Source organism: Mus musculus, chromosome 7, assembly GCF_000001635.26.
Source record: "Mus musculus strain C57BL/6J chromosome 7, GRCm38.p6 C57BL/6J".
Classification (NCBI taxonomy): domain Eukaryota; kingdom Metazoa; phylum Chordata; class Mammalia; order Rodentia; family Muridae; genus Mus; species Mus musculus.
The window spans coordinates 34,264,852-34,280,350 of record NC_000073.6 but is presented as its reverse complement, the minus strand read 5'-3'; the positions used below and the strand labels follow the sequence as shown (position 1 = coordinate 34,280,350).

General features: G+C 42.2%; 1 protein-coding gene across 11 annotated transcripts in view, besides 1 other annotated feature; it reads left to right on the top strand.

The window, feature by feature from the left end:
* The window catches only part of Garre1 (granule associated Rac and RHOG effector 1), a 76,848-nt gene that overhangs the window by 33,204 nt on the left and 28,145 nt on the right, over nucleotides 1-15,499 (top strand). The window lies entirely within an intron of this gene.
* Nucleotides 10,558-15,196: an enhancer, noted in NCBI's record as "VISTA enhancer mm1379". NCBI's record gives its function as "enhancer in: limb[8/9] | eye[4/9] | heart[8/9]" and the evidence as "EXISTENCE:transgenic organism evidence [ECO:0001131][PMID:17130149]".

Genomic DNA, 15,499 nt, shown 5'->3' with positions numbered 1-15,499 from the left:
AGTATGATGTATTGTGCCCCCATTCACTCATGTATGTTCTTAATAGACAAACAGTGGTACCTGGCTCCAAGTGCTGCAGTTGCTACCTGTGTGTGTGTGTGTGTGCGCGCGCGCGCACGCACATGCGTGGCCACTCTGACATTTCCATAGGGTTATCCTTTGTATAGTTTCCAGTGGCTTATCCCTTACCCTGAATGCTGCTATAAGAGTATGAGTTGTGACTGTGATGGTTCCTAGTTGACTAGCACCTGTGACACTCTCATGCCACCCCAGGTAAGCTCTGAGCATGAGGTCAGAAAATCTGAGTTTAGAAAATGGCTCTGCTTTTCAGTGCCCATACAGCTTGAGCCTCAGTTTGCCTGTCTATACAATAGAACTACCACCCACCTTCTAGTGTTCTCCTGAAGATCAGAAGCAGTTAATACTTGTAAAAAACTGTACCCAGTGAATGGTCTTATTAGTACTACTGTTTCTGACATGGCTTAGCAGGTGCTGGGAGGTCTCTGAAGCACGGAACACCATTCTGTGTGAGAGGCATGCCAGCAAGATGTCCTCTAATTGGAACACTTGGTTCTGGGGCAGAACCAGTCGCTTCCCCAGAACACTGCCCTCTGCAGTGTTTACCTGGCTCCCAAGGCAGCATTTTCCTTTCCCTTTCGTGTCTTGTGCTGCTTTTTCTCTTGTCTAAAAGATGTCTGGTGTGGGACTGCTGGAACTTGAACGTTTAGTTTTTGAGGGCGTCAGATCCCATTACAGATGGTTGTGAGCCACCATGTGTTTCAGGACCTCTGGAAGAGCAGTCAGTGCTCTTAACCACTGAGCCATCTCTCCAGTCAAAGGCATCTTTATGTCACGGGTGATCCTTTGTCTTAGCCTCCCCAGTGCTGGCATTGCAGGTGAGTGCTACCAGGTTAGTCTCCTGAGCAGGACTTTTTTAGTATAAAAACTCAGGAAAATCTCTTGTGTCAGTAATCATTGTTGTTTGCCAAGCATTTAACAGAATGGGGCATGGAAAAAGAAGTGGAGGGCCAGCTTGTCCATTGAACACACCTGTAAGTAGCCAGGAAGCATTGGATAAGCCCACTGACAGATTTGGCAGGACACATCCTCATAGAGTCTCAAAGCTGTCAGCAAAATTAAAATGTGTATTTAGGAAAAATATGTTTTTCTTACTGAACTTATTACTTGTCCAAAGCTTTGACATCCCACCTGGACATTTTTTTTTAAGAGTGGACTACGCTGGACCTCTTGAGTCTTAGGAAAGTCCACTAGAGGATTGTTTTATTTTATTTATATATATATATATATATATATATATATATATATATATATATATATATATGTACACACACACACATACATGTATTATATATATGCGTATGTATGTATATATATATGCACGCACGCACACACACACATATATATAGTATTAGTTTCAGTGTTCTTAAAAATGCCTAGCTAGATGAATTGAGTTGACTGATATCTCTTTCACTTTCAATCAGTTTAAAGCTGTTAACAGTTAAACCTGTAGTTCATGGTAGACAGTTCTGTGTCTTAGGTTTGTATTTATTAGCAAGTCATGTAATACTATTAAATCACATTTGCTTGTGATTTATGCAGCAATTCTGTGTGTATTAATTGCATACTTTGTTGGTGTCCAGTGCTGTCACAGTTATAAGGGATGTGGTAATGAAGTCAGGAGTCTCTTTCTGTACCAGAGGATGGCATGTCCTTAGGAAAAGGGTTGGAAGGAGAGTCACTGAGGTGACATGTGAGTAAAGAGTAGAAGCTGATGAGGGAACAGACCCAAGAGATTGAGGCAGAGGGAATAGCTAGTGCAGAGCCTCTGAAACAAGAGTCAGCCTAGAGTGTTTAAAGGGCAGGCCTTTCCTGTGCTTGAAAGGGAGTGAATAGAAGGGAGAATTTACGGCTATTTTAGAATTAAATATATAAATTTTTTATACATGCATTGGTGTTTTGTTTGCATGTATGTTTGTGTGGGAGTGTTGGATCACCTGGAAGAGGAGTTACAGACAGTTGTGAGTTAACACGTGGGTGCTGGGAATTGAACCTGGGTTCTTTGGAAGAGCAGCTAGTGCCCTTAACCAATGAGCCATCTCTTTAGCCCCTATTGTATTGTATGTATGTATGTATGTATGTATGTATGTATGTATGTATGTGTATGCACATATGTAGGCCACCACACACACACATTGGAGCTCAGAAGACAACTTGCAGGAGTTGTTTTTCTTCTTCTGTACGAATCCTAGAAACTCAACCCTTATTGTCAGGCTTGGCAGCAATCACCTTTACTTTCTCAGCCAACCCACAGCCCTAAGGAGAGTTAGATAGAAAATGCTGCTTTAGTTTAGAGAGGCCAGAGAGGGGGCAGGGTGAGGAGAGTGTCTAAAGGGATTGTGAGAGAGGGTAGCAGGATGGGCTCACCACCCTCATGTAGTGAATGGATGTTGCTTACCCTCATCACCCAGCTGACAGCTGCAGGGTTCTGGTTTCACTTTGGGTCCTCAATGTCTTGAGCGCCAGGTCCCTGGGCAGGTGCCATGTATGAAGACAGTCCAGAAACCCAGCATAGCTGCGGGCTCTCAGAATTCATAGGCTTTGAGGGGGCTGTGCATTTTTTTTTACTGGATTCTCAAGTCCCACAAGCAGACATGGAATCAAATTTTTACCTGCCTGAAGCTTGCCTTGTAGTTTTACACACTGACAGGGTCCTTGGACTCCTACAATTGCCCATGAGTGTATCTGAAGAAACTTCTGTACTGACTTACTCTTCAGGGCCTTAGTTTAGGTATGTAACCATTTATCAGATATGTGCCAAAAATACTGTACAGCAGTAGTAGTGGAAAATATTAGAAATTATTTTAAAATGTGATTTTCATTAACCTTATGGGATTGAGACTTTTACCCCTCTAAAGGTAAAACTCCATTGTATGTCTTTGTTTTGTCTAGGAGGTCTTTTATTTTTTAATTTTTGGAGGTAAGGTTTCTCTAAGCAACCTTGGTTGATGTAGAACTAGGTAGACAAGACTGGCCTCAAATTCACAGGTCTGCTTGCCTCTGCCCGCTGAGTGCTGAGATTAAAAGTGTGTGCCACCATGCCTAGTATTAACTAGTAGATCTTTTGTAGCAAATTATACTGAACTATTTCCTAACTATATATGCCATATGAAAATCCAGATGGTTACTGTTAATGAGAAAAGGAAGTTCTGGCAGTGACGGTACATACCTTTAATCCCAGCACTTGAGAGACAGAAGCAAGTATTTCTGAATTTGAGGCCAGCCTGGTCTATAAAGCAAGTCCCAGAACAGCAAGGCTATACAGAGAAACCCTGTCTCAAACAAAACAAAACAAAACAAAAACCTTTTTTTTTGTTTTTTGAGACAGGGTTTCTCTGTGTAGCCCTGGCTGTCCTGGAACTCACTTTGTAGACCAGGCTGGCCTCGAACTCAGAAATCCGCCTGCCTCTGCCTCCCGAGTGCTGTTATTAAAGGCCTGTGCCACCACGCCCGGCAAAACAAAACATTCTTATATGACTTATATGGGGTGGGATGTGATGGCACACAGTGTACTCATAAATAAAATAAATCTTAAAAAAAAATAAATAAATAAGTGTAGCTTGTTTTTGAGATTTTTAATCATCTTACATTCCTCTTTTCTCCTAAACCCTCTCGTGTACACTGTACACACATCCTCTTGGTTCTCTTTAAAATTTGTGGCCTGTTTTTCTTAAGTTGTTACGTGTATACATGCATATATTTTCCCCCTAAATATACATACAACTTGTTCAGTTTGTATGATGTTACTTGTATGTATGTTTTTAGGGCTGATCATGTGATCATTTGGTATTGGATAACATACTTGTCTGCTGTTGAGGCCTTGGGTGCCCTCAGCCGCCATCATATTAGCATATCTGTTGGTGGTGTCCTTGTTCATGTCTTGTTTAGGTAGCCATGTTGGTAAGACTTTGTGGTGTAACTTGTGACATTTGCTGTGACACAGCTTTAGCAATATTCCTGTCCTTTGGCTCTCTGCCTCACTGTCTGCAATGATCCCTGAGCTTCAGGTGCAGGAGCTGTGTTATCAGTTTGGACCGGCTCCACAGCTGCATTTCAATTGACTGTGTTTCTCTGTAATGGTCTCCTTCTGTGACAAAGAAAAGGTTTGTTGATGCGGAATGAGAACTACACTTAACCTGTGGGAATAAGGACCAATATTTAGAACATAGTTAGAGGTTATGCTGGGTTAGTTAAATGGTAGTTGAAAGTTCTCCTCCAAGATACATGACTTCTTTATCCCCAGGTAGTTGGCTAAGTTTCCAGTACCGGGCATGATTCCCTTTTGTTGACTGGGCCTTAAGTTTAATTAGAGAACTATTGGTTACTGTCAAGGTGTGCTTGCCACTGTGGCACCATTAGGGTTACTGTGCCATTCTGGTCATTTCAGTTCATAGGCGTCATAGCTAGGTAGGACATTGGTTTAATTTCTTGCCGTTGAAAGCTTAGGAAAATTGGAACATTTAATTTAAATTCTGTGTGTGTGTATTTTATATACACCACTTACATATATTATAGATACGTTTAGATAGTTAATAGTATGATTCCTTAGGACTTTTTCAGGTGTTCTATTATGCTGCTCCTTTTCTGTATTTATCTTCTCCCTCTTCCATCCCTAACTAAAGCCCCTCCCCCTTTCTCCCTTCAGATCCCTTGTACCCTGCTGTTGTCTCTCTATTGCTCCATTTCCCACTTCCACAATGGGCCCTTTTTATTTTCCTAGTTTCTGCAGTTAATCCAAATCAACTCTGGAGATAACTAATTAAAAAGTTGAAAAGTGGCCAGTCCTGGTGGCTCACACCCTTAATTTCAACACTAAGGAAGCAGAGGCAGGAGGATCTCAGTCAGTTCTAGTTCAGCCTGACCTGCATAGCAAGTCCCAGCCCAAACCAAGGCCTGTCTCAAAACAAAACAGGGGCTGGAGAGATGGCTCATCAATTAAGAGTACTGGCTGCTCTTCTAGAGGACCAAGGTTCAATTCCCAGCACCCAGATGGCATCTCACAACTGTTGGTAACTGTAGTTCTATACAGTCAGCACCCTCACACAGACAGCAGGCAGAACACTAATGCACATAAAAATAAATCTTCAAAAACCAACAAAACACCAGTAACGATAATAAATAAAAAGAGAAAAGTAAGGAATTAAGCAGATTTTTGCTTTTCTGGTATGTTCTATAGCCTGGTTGGGTAATGAAACTTCTTTAAAAAGCATCTTAGCACTCTTTAGTCTGGAAATGACAATACAGGTTAGAAAAGACATTTTGTTGACCATGAGGAATTCAGTTACTCAAACAGTGGTGGTAATAAAGAATGAAGCCATTTAGTGAAAGGTCGCTGAGGAATTACATAAAGGAGGAATTAGGTCTTCTGTACTCAAATCCCAGTGATCAGTCTCAGTGGTCACTGTCACCAGAATCAAGGCAGATGATGTCTCCCATTATGAAAGCTACACAGTATGAAAATTATGTCTCCACTTAATTTCCTTTCCTTTCTTTTTCCTTCCTTCCCCTCTCTCTGCCATCCTTTTTTCCCTCCTTCCCTCCCTTCTTCCCTTCCTCCATCCCTCCCTTCCTTCCATCCTTTTTTCCTTCCTTTCAGTGTTGGAATGAAACCCAAGAGCAGGTGTGTTTTACTGCTGAGTTACACTTGTAATCTCCACAGCATACAGTCTTGTACTTGTACATACAGTATCTTACTCTTGTTAAAAAAAAAAAAAAACATACAGGGCTGGAGAGATGGCTCAGTGGTTAAGAGTGCTGACTGTTCTTCCAGAGGTCCTGAGTTTAATTCCCAGCAATCACATGGTGGCTCACAACCATCTGTAATGGGATCTGATGTCCTCTTCTGGTGTGCCTGGAAACAGCTAAAGGGTACTCATACATGAAATAAATAGATAAAAAAATGAAAAACAAAAAACAAAGACCAGGAAAAAAAACCCTGAAATAATTTGATCAAGCTTCTGAAATGAACTTTGAGTCTATAGAAATATGGGGTATAATGTACTGAGTTACACAGTACCACAAGAAACTAATCTGACAGGAGGTGGAATATTCGGTAGTTAGTTGACCTGATTTGTTCAAGACAGTTGCATGAAAATAGGTAAAGGTACTATTCTAGATTAAAAAAGAATTAAGAGAGATAAGAACTAAGCAAAATGGGGGGCTGGTGAGATGGCTCAGTGGGGAAGAGTACCCGACTGCTCTTCCGAAGGTTCAGAGTTCAAATCCTAGCAACCACATGGTGGCTCACAACCATCCATCATAACAAGATCTGATTACTTCTTCTGGATTGTCTGAGGACAGCTAGAGTGTACTTACATATAATAAATAAATGAATCTTAAAAAAAAAAAAAAGAACTAAGCAAAATGACCTTTTGGGAAGCAGAATTCAGACAGTGATTAATTTGAGTTGGTCAGTTGGTGGTGGCGAATGCCTTTAATCCCAGCACTCAGGAGGCAGAGGCTGGCAGATCTCTCTGATAGTGAAGTTAGCCTGGTCTACAGAGAGTTCCTCCATAGTTAGGGACACAAAGAGAGACCCTGTCTCAAAAACAAACAAACAAGTTAATTTGAATTAAGTTTGAATGTGTGTTAGCTCTTGGTTGATTGGATTTTAATTCAAGACAAAAAAAAAGGATAGAGGCAGGGATAGTTGAAAAGTATGTGTCACCATGCAAGATGGAAGCCTTTTGATGGGTGCGTAGTGATATTCTCTGTTTTGCTTTTGTGTATGCTTGGACATTTTCCAAGTGTGAAAACTAGAGAACATTACAAATGCATGATTGGAGTACCGAGGACCTAGTGAATGATTGTATTTCTTGGAGGGGCTAGTGCTTGCGAATTCGTCTTCTAACAGTCCAGGCTGTTATTAGGTAGTTTAGGGAATCCAGGGAAGTCAAGCATGGTACTACACACCTACATTCCCAGTAGGATACTAAGAGATGAGGGTGGTGAGTTGCAGGCCAGCCTAGGTTACACAGGGCAACCCTGTTGAAAGAAAGAGGGAGGGAGAAAGAGAAAGGGAAGGAAGAAAGAAAGACGCAAGGGAAAATTAGATTTCATGGGAAAGTAATAAGTAATCAGAAGTATAAAGAGTTCAGAGAATATAACTTAGGTAAGGCTAATGTTTATGGCTGCTGGTCAGTTTAGGTTTCATATGATTGATTAATGACATATTCTTGCAGCCTTTCTTTTCTTTAAAATCAGATCATCTGTAAAATAATTGCCCAAAATCCTCTGGGCAAGGGTTGGGGTCCTAGGTTCTATATTCAGCACCACAAAAAGCAACCAGATTTAACACACAGGAGTTAAGTATCCTATGCATCTGGACCCTCCCCAGTGCCTCAGGCCATTGCTGTATACACACAGAGTACATCCCTTTATGGGAACTAGGCTAATGGTAAAATGTTCAGAACTAGGAAAGTGCAATTATCTGGATGTGGAGGAACCCCTGTGAATACGTCCTGACTGTAGAAGCCCAGCCTGCTCTCCTGCTTTGCTTTTTGTTCTTTGTACCACCACCCTCCTGATAAATAACTGGGGAAGTAGCTACCAGCTTGCTCTGATGGGTAAGGACAGGAAGTGCTCCAGGCAGATGAAAAGTCTGTGGCACTAGGTGTGGAAAGTGTGCTGTAATGCAAATGGAAAATGGCCTCAAGCCTGGTTGTTTCAGTTCTGCTTTCAGACGTCCTGTATCCCATTCCCCACCCAGACACATACACACACACACACACACACACACACACACATTCTCTCATTCCCTCATTCTCTTACCCTCCCTCCATCCCTCCGTGTCCGTGCCCCCCACCCCCACCCCGCCAAGGGGCTGCTATTTGCTCTCTAGTGTCCAATCTCCTTTTTTCTTACTAAGAAACTCTTTGTTTTTCAGCTGTGTTGTTTTTGGGATTACCCTTCATAGTCTCCTGACAGCTGACAGTGATAATTGATAAGGTCTAGCTAGCCCATGGACCTGTGACAGGAAGTACTAGATGAGAACAACTAGGTCTCCTCACTGGAAAAGAAGAGTGTTCCTTCTTCTCCTCCACGTTGTGCAAGTTGTTGAGGATGCAGGTGGAACAGCTGAAGGTCAAGCCCCATACAATTCAGGGAGTTGTTATTAGGCATAAATCTGGTGTTAGTGAGTGAAGAAAGCTATAGGCCATAACAGTAATCTAGGCAAGAGATTGTAGTAGCTTGGAATGGAACGGTTGTATAGGAGATAAATAGGTTTTGTTGTTACTAGTTTTTGTTCATTTGTTTGGTTTTTTTGAGGGGTATGGGGGAAATTGGGAAGGAGTTGTCTGTTTTTTGAGACAGGGTCTTGTGTAGCCCAGTCTGGCCTTGAACTCACAGAATAGCTGAGAATCACTTTGAATCTCTCCTGTTTCCACCTCCCAGGGTAACGGATTACAGGAGTGTACCACCATGTCCAGTTTAGGACTAGATTTTGTTTGTTTGTTTGTTTGTTGTTTTAGGACTAGATTTTTATAAGGTAAAATATATATAATGTAGAGCTTGCTGTTTTAACTGTTTACAAGTGTTCAGTAACAAAAAAACCAACCAAACAAAAAAAAATTCACATGGTGTATAGGCACCACCACCATCTATCTCTTGAACTTTACTGATCTTGTGAAACTGAAAACTGGAGTGGAGTGGTTTGCATATAATTATTTGTTTTTTGTGTGAATGTGACTGCGGGCATGCACATATGCACTTGTAGGAATCAGAGAATGTCTGGGAGTTGGTTCTCACCTTCCTCCTTATCGAGGTAGGGTCACTTGTTTTTGCTACTGCCCCATATACTCTAGGCTAGCTGACTTGGAACTTCTGTCTCCCCCTCTCATCTCACCATAGTAGTGCTGGGTTATCAATGGATATTGCCACAACTGGTTTTTTGCATGGGTTCTGTGGATTAGGATTTTATACTTGGGCAGCATTTGTGTGGGTTTTTGTTTGTTTGGTTTACTTTGGTTTGGTTTGGTTTTTTGCAAGGCAAGGTTTCTCTGTGTAGTCCTAGCTGATCTAGAACTCCATCTGTAGACCAGGCTGTCCCCAGACTCAGAGATCTGCCTGCCTCTTCCTCCCGAGTACTGGGATTAAAGGTGCCCAACACCATTATTCAGGGTTTTTTTCTGTCTGTTTTGAGATAGGGTCTCTCAATATAGCTCCTGGGTGAGTAGATCGGGCTGGCCTTAGACTTAAAAAGATTTGCCTGCTTCTGCCTCTCAAGTGCTGGAATTATCTGTAATGCTGTGTGTGTGTGTGTGTGTGTGTGTGTGTGTGTGTGTGTAAGAGAGACAGAGAGAGAGACAGAGACAGTCAGAGATAGACTAACAGAGGCAGAGATGGGGGTGGGGAGGAAGGGAGAAGAGAATCAAAGATGCCCTCCAGGGTTTCTTTCTGTACCTGGGTCTCTTCCTAATACTGCTGTTACTAAGAACAGAAGGAAGAGATGCCTAGAATAATAGGTCTGGGATACTTGTTAAGGTGTGGTTTTCAGTAGATAGGTGAACACACTTTGAGAGAGGAGAGCTGAGGTCCACAGCAACAGAATATGGGAACTATGGGTTAATAGATGGTATTTAAAACTAGAAAACAGGATGCAGCAAGTGAGTGGTGCTGCAGCAAGCCTTAGAGTACTCCAGCATGTAGAGGTCAGAAGATGACTGGGAAGCAGCCAGGGAGTCTGAAACTGGATCAGCTGAAAAGCCAGGAGAGATTTAAGCCAGTACAGTATCTTGGATGTTGGATGTCAGACAAAGGAAATCAGTCAAGGCAGAGGTGGAGGCTCACCCTCTCCGCATTGCTGAGATAGGCTAGGCTTTTCTGACCTATCCAAGACTCACCAGAGAATCACTAGTTAGAAACTGTGGGGACGAGGGTGGAGGGGTCGTTAGTGTTTCTGATGGATGGGGGTGGGAGCTCTGAGTCTCAGTGAGGCAGCTCCTGAAGCACTGATTCAAGTTATGGTGTTTTGTTTTTTTATGTTGTTGAACCCAGCCTGGCTTCAAACTCATGCATTTGAATGATTCTCTTTCCTCAGCCTCCTGAAAAGCTGAGCCTACAGGTGTTTGCCATGCCTAGTTTTGAAGCATTCTTAAGGGCAATGACAACTTTTTAACAAAAATATACTTAGTTCAACAACAACAACAAAAATTCCTAAATTTTAGTGGGCTTGTAGGCCATACGATGTGTGGTGACTTGGATATATTTTCAATTTCTACCCCATAGAAACATACAATATAAATTTGGTTATGGAGAAAATTTACATCTGAAGTGGGGAAAGAGTTTAAGAACAGATATTGTCTTTGATTTACCATAATTAATGTGAATTTAGATACTTACCTTTTGTAGCCTTTCCCTGGATAATCTTTTTTTTTTTAAGTTGTATTAAGATTTTTTGCAATGAAGCTGAAACATGACTTCTTGTGAGGTTGGAGAGATGGCTCTGAGGTTAAGAGCAACCATTGTTCTTGAGGAGGACTTGAGTTTGGCTTCCCTGCATCCACGTTGGGTGCCTTACAACCATCTGTATGTAACTCTAGCTATAAGGGATTGTTTGGACTCTATGGGTACCTATACTTCTATGGACACACAACATATGCATATAGTTTTTTAAAAATCTTGAAAAAATGGCTAGGTGTACTAGAACAAACCTTTAATCCCAGAGTTTGAGAAAGCAGAGGCAAACTGATCTCTTTATGTCTGAATATGAGGCCAGCCAGGGCTACATTGTGAGACCTTGTCTCAAAAATAAGAACAAGATAGATTTCTTACATATTTAGCACATATAACATGGCAGTAAATTAGATTCAGGACCCTATGCATGCAAAAACAGGTGCTGTACTATTGACTCATAATAATTTATTTTGGGAAATGAACAACAAAACAACATATAATAACATCTAGATTTTACTAAAATACCCAAAGTATTTTATTTATTTATTCAGGAATAGTTAGTACTGTTTATTTTTTAGCAGAATCCCTACCCCTCCAAGCCCTGTCCAGTTAAAAGTGAAGATGTATCACCGTCAAAGGCTTTGCATGTCATGGTGCTTAGCCCATGTGGCAGGCAGGAGCTCAGAAACCACCTCTGCTGTTTTTACTGGCAATATAGCAGCTTGTCCAGGTCAGAATGTTCTTTTGTCTGAACATGTGGTGTTGTAGGCATATGCTGACTTTATTACATTTTCTGGTTGTTCCACCTTATGTATAGCTTGGCTTTTCTCTGTGATTGAAAATTCTGGCTGCAAAAAGATTTGTAGATTTTTTTTGTTAATCAAGGAACCACACCCCTGGGATGGAAATCTGAGTCTTGCGTGATCAACAAGCATTCTCCCACAGTACAGCACCAGCTTGTCAGTGTTTGCATGCTATTTTCAGTAAGCTTGGTTTTTTTTTTCCCCATTTTTAACCTGTAGTGCAGTTTTCATAAGTACTTTCCATAGTCTTCAAGTAGTCTGTGTTCTCTGTTTCTCCTGAGACACATTTAGATGGCAGTATCAAGGTCTGGTCTGTGGGTTGGGTCATTGTGTAATGACTCTGGAATTACCATATAGACAATAAGCTGTATTCAAAACAAGGTTGTGAACACTGAAAATGAAATGGAATGCGTAAGGTATATAAGTACTGGAGAGAGGGAAATGATGGAATGGCTTTGGAATTTCAATTGGAAGCAGCCAGTCTGGCAACTTGCTTTCACTCTAGAGACTTTTTGTCTGGTCAGACATAAGGTACAGAATGGCTTAGTTTTTGCAGGGATCTAAGAAAGATGAATTGTTGAATGGAGTTGAGCAGAGCAGTGAACTTTTGGGTTCTTCCATCTGTGTTAATATGGAAAAAAAGTAAGCTGTTTTGGGAGATGAGGTTGACCTAGGCATCCACAGTTCCATTCACAAGCAGGTAGAAAGTGCTGTAGGAAGGAATGGCTGTAACAAAATTTCAGAACATAGAGGTTGACCCTCAACAACTATGATGGTACAGAAAGGATGTCTTAGTTCTCAAACAGGATGGACTTAAATTAGAACCCTTTGTAATCTGCTTAAGCTATAAAACTTACTGAGAAGAAAGAGGGTGTGGTGGCCCCAGGCCTATAAACTCAGTACAAGGTCACCCTTGTACTAGTGAGGCTACACTAGTGAGGCCAGTCCAGATGAGTTGTTGCCTCAAGAAACATACAAGAGGTGTAGAGAGATGGCTGCTTTTGGAGAAGACCTGAGTTCAGTTCCCAGCACCTACATGGCAGTTCATACTTTTTGTAATTCCAGTTCCAAACCCTCTTCTGGCCTTTTCAGGCACTAGGCATACACTGGGGTATAGATATATGTGTAGACAAACACACAGATAAAAATAAAATATTAACAGCAACATTAAACAACCAAACAGGTACACCAAGAAGAGAGGGACTCTGGTTATACCCATGTCTACAGTGTGGTAGATACTGTGCATACAGTATAAGAGAATAAGAAGGTTCATGTGCGCAACTGTTCTGCTTTGAGACCTAGTCTCACTCTGTAATCCACGTAGATTTTGAGTTTGTGGATCTCATGTCTCAGCCTCCTGAGTGCTAGGATTACAGGCATATACCATGGCACCAGGCTTGTGATATACCCGTCTTGGCCATCAGGAATTTCCAGTAAGCAGGGTTCTGTTTCAGTAGCTCCCTAACGATTATCTGCTTCCAGAATGTCTTCTCTTTAGTACCTACCCACTGTTGTTTTTATATCCTGGATCTTGTCACAGGCAGACAGGGCAACCTGGTGGTCAGAAATGTCTTTTAGAGTGAGACAGACATTCCTCACTTAAACCTACTTGACATTAAGCAAATTTATCTTTTTAAGCCTGTTTTGTCATATGTAAAATGGGTTACTTTACCATGTGTGTGGCTCCTGGCATGGGTTAAGGTGGTGGCTGTTGGTAGAGCTTCAGTGCTATTTTATACTTAAGTACCTGGCCTTGACTGTTCCACTCACCCATTCTCCAGCTTATCCAATCTGTTCTGCAGCCTTACATGCCCTGAGTCTGTGAGCTGAGAGAGCTGTCTGTGACCCTGGGACACATTCTTCCAAACCTGTGTGAGGACAGTCCCCAAGAACTGGCCCATCCCTGAGTCAAGGAGGGTGAGGTCTATTAAGGGCGTTGAGGGCTGAGCCAGGAAAGGAGATGAGATAAAGGGTGAGCAGAGACAGGAGCTTTGTCCTCTCAGAAGGTGATGTTTATGTGTCTGTTACTTGAGGTGACATTTTATAATAAGTAGTCACTGAAACCAGTTTCCAAGAGTCGGGCTAACTACTGGTTAGGTTGGCCTTTAATTATTTACAACGTGTATTTTGTCACAATCTTAATTGGGTTTATGCTTTACCCATCGTGGGAAAGAAGAGGGCAGTTCTTACAGAGAAGAACTGCAGCTTAAATGACTCATCTAAGGTCAGGTACATAATAAAGAGCAAAGACAGCAGACTGACAGCAGGATTCCACCTCCACCTCTCTAGCAGTGCATTAGGAGGACCCACCCCAGCCCCATGCTTCTGTGATCCAGATACCAGGCTTCACTGCCATTTCTCAGAGTGTTCCTTTCAGAGTAGGAAGTGAAGCTTTCTTCCTTGGTTTATCCTCAGAGAGCCTTTTCCTCACCACCTGCCAGGCAGCTTGTTCTCCAGCTGCATCTGACCTTGTGTCTATTTATGGCTTTGTTGTCTCTTAGCCCTATTAGGATGTAACCCTCCTGAGCACAGGGATTTTCTCATCCTCTTTCCTGTGTACCCTCAGGATTTTTGAGCTTTGTACATATTAGGCATTCATGTATTATATATTTATTATTAGAAGGAGCAAGTAATTTTCATTGGTCAGAAGCTGGGAGAATGTGACCCCAGAGCAGCATGGCAACTTCACTTACCCTCCATTTCTTTCTCCCATAGCTTGCTAAGAGGCCAAGAAAGAGGGGAGAGAGTGTGACCTGGAGGAGCCACCCAGCTCCTCTGTCGCTATAGGGAGCTTCCTGGTGCCCTTAGCCGGTGCCAGTTAAGACTGAATTTCTGTTGTGTGCCTGGTCCAGTGCTGCCACCCTCTGTCTGTTTGGATATTGAAAGTGTTGAAGACAAGAGGACATACTTGCTAAAATCGTAGAAGCTGAACACTGAATGAAGAGACTGTTCTGCTTGTTTGTTTTGTAACCTTTGTGCCTGGTTTCATAACTTGTCTAGCCTTAGTCTTTTTCTCTGTAACATAGAGATGACTTCATAGGGGTATTCTGGGATTTGTGACACAACCCATATGAACTCTGTAGTGTAGACCAAGTACATGCTGAATGCTTAGTTAAAGCCGACTGGTAGTGTGTATGGTACTAGACAGAGGGCGTGTATTCATGTCAGGAGTCTCTAGCTGGATTCTTAGGTCTGTGTCCCTCACCCTACCCTTCATAGCCGTAGCCTTAGTAGGGAGGAGCTCTGAGGAAAGGGGCAGTGGAAACCTAGGAGGTAGAATTCAGCTTTGATTTAGCTGTTCACTTAGAGGGTGGACACTTTAATATGAGCTTATTGTTTGTTTGTTTTTTGCTCTAGTTTTGGATGAAACTTTAAATTAACATGTTTGCTCTGGTGCTTTCTACAGGGGAGAAATCTTTTAGAGAGAATAGGTATTGGGAGCTGGCCTGTCCCAGTTTCTGTAGCAAAGCAGCTCTGTTGTGTGATGCTGGATTGGGTTTATGGTTAAGGGCAGCATCTGACTTAGATGTGGCTGAGTCTTTAGGCTGCTCCAAGGTACAAGATGGGGTGAGAGCGTCGGGACTCTAATGGATGTTAAATCTTTGAGAAAGGAGTGCAGACAGTTGGAGCAGCTGGGGTCTCACCAGATTGCCCAGGCAGACTTTGAACTTTCAATTCTCCAAGCTCAGGGTCTTTTTCAGCTAGCAGTTTCTCCTGCTTTTTAGAGAAAAACATAGGAAATCAACAAACATCACAGCTGTGCCCAAGTTAGAAAACCAGACTGGGAGTTGTACACTCCTGAAATCTAAGAAATTCAGGAGACTGAGGCAGGGGGATTGCAAGTCCAAAGCCAGCCTGAGCTACTTAGTGAGACCCTCCTGTATAAAGTACAAAGATAAAACGGAAGGAGGATGTTAGCTCTTCCTCATTCTGCTCCAGGCCCTGGGGATAGCTTCAGTACCACCAAAAACATACAGAGAAAGTAAGAGGGGGGGGGGGAGGTGGCAGTGGTGCAAACCTTTAGTACTAGCACTTAGAGGGGACAGAGACAGGTGGATCTCTGAGTTTGAGGCCAACCTGGTTTACAGATTGAATTCCTGGACCCTGTCTCCTGAAAAAGGGGGTGGGGGAGGAAGTCAAGTCACTAGGAAGCAAGAAAGGGAACAGCTTCCCTGGTCTCCAAGCAAATAATCTTTCATGGCTTAAAATGTTCATTTAACATT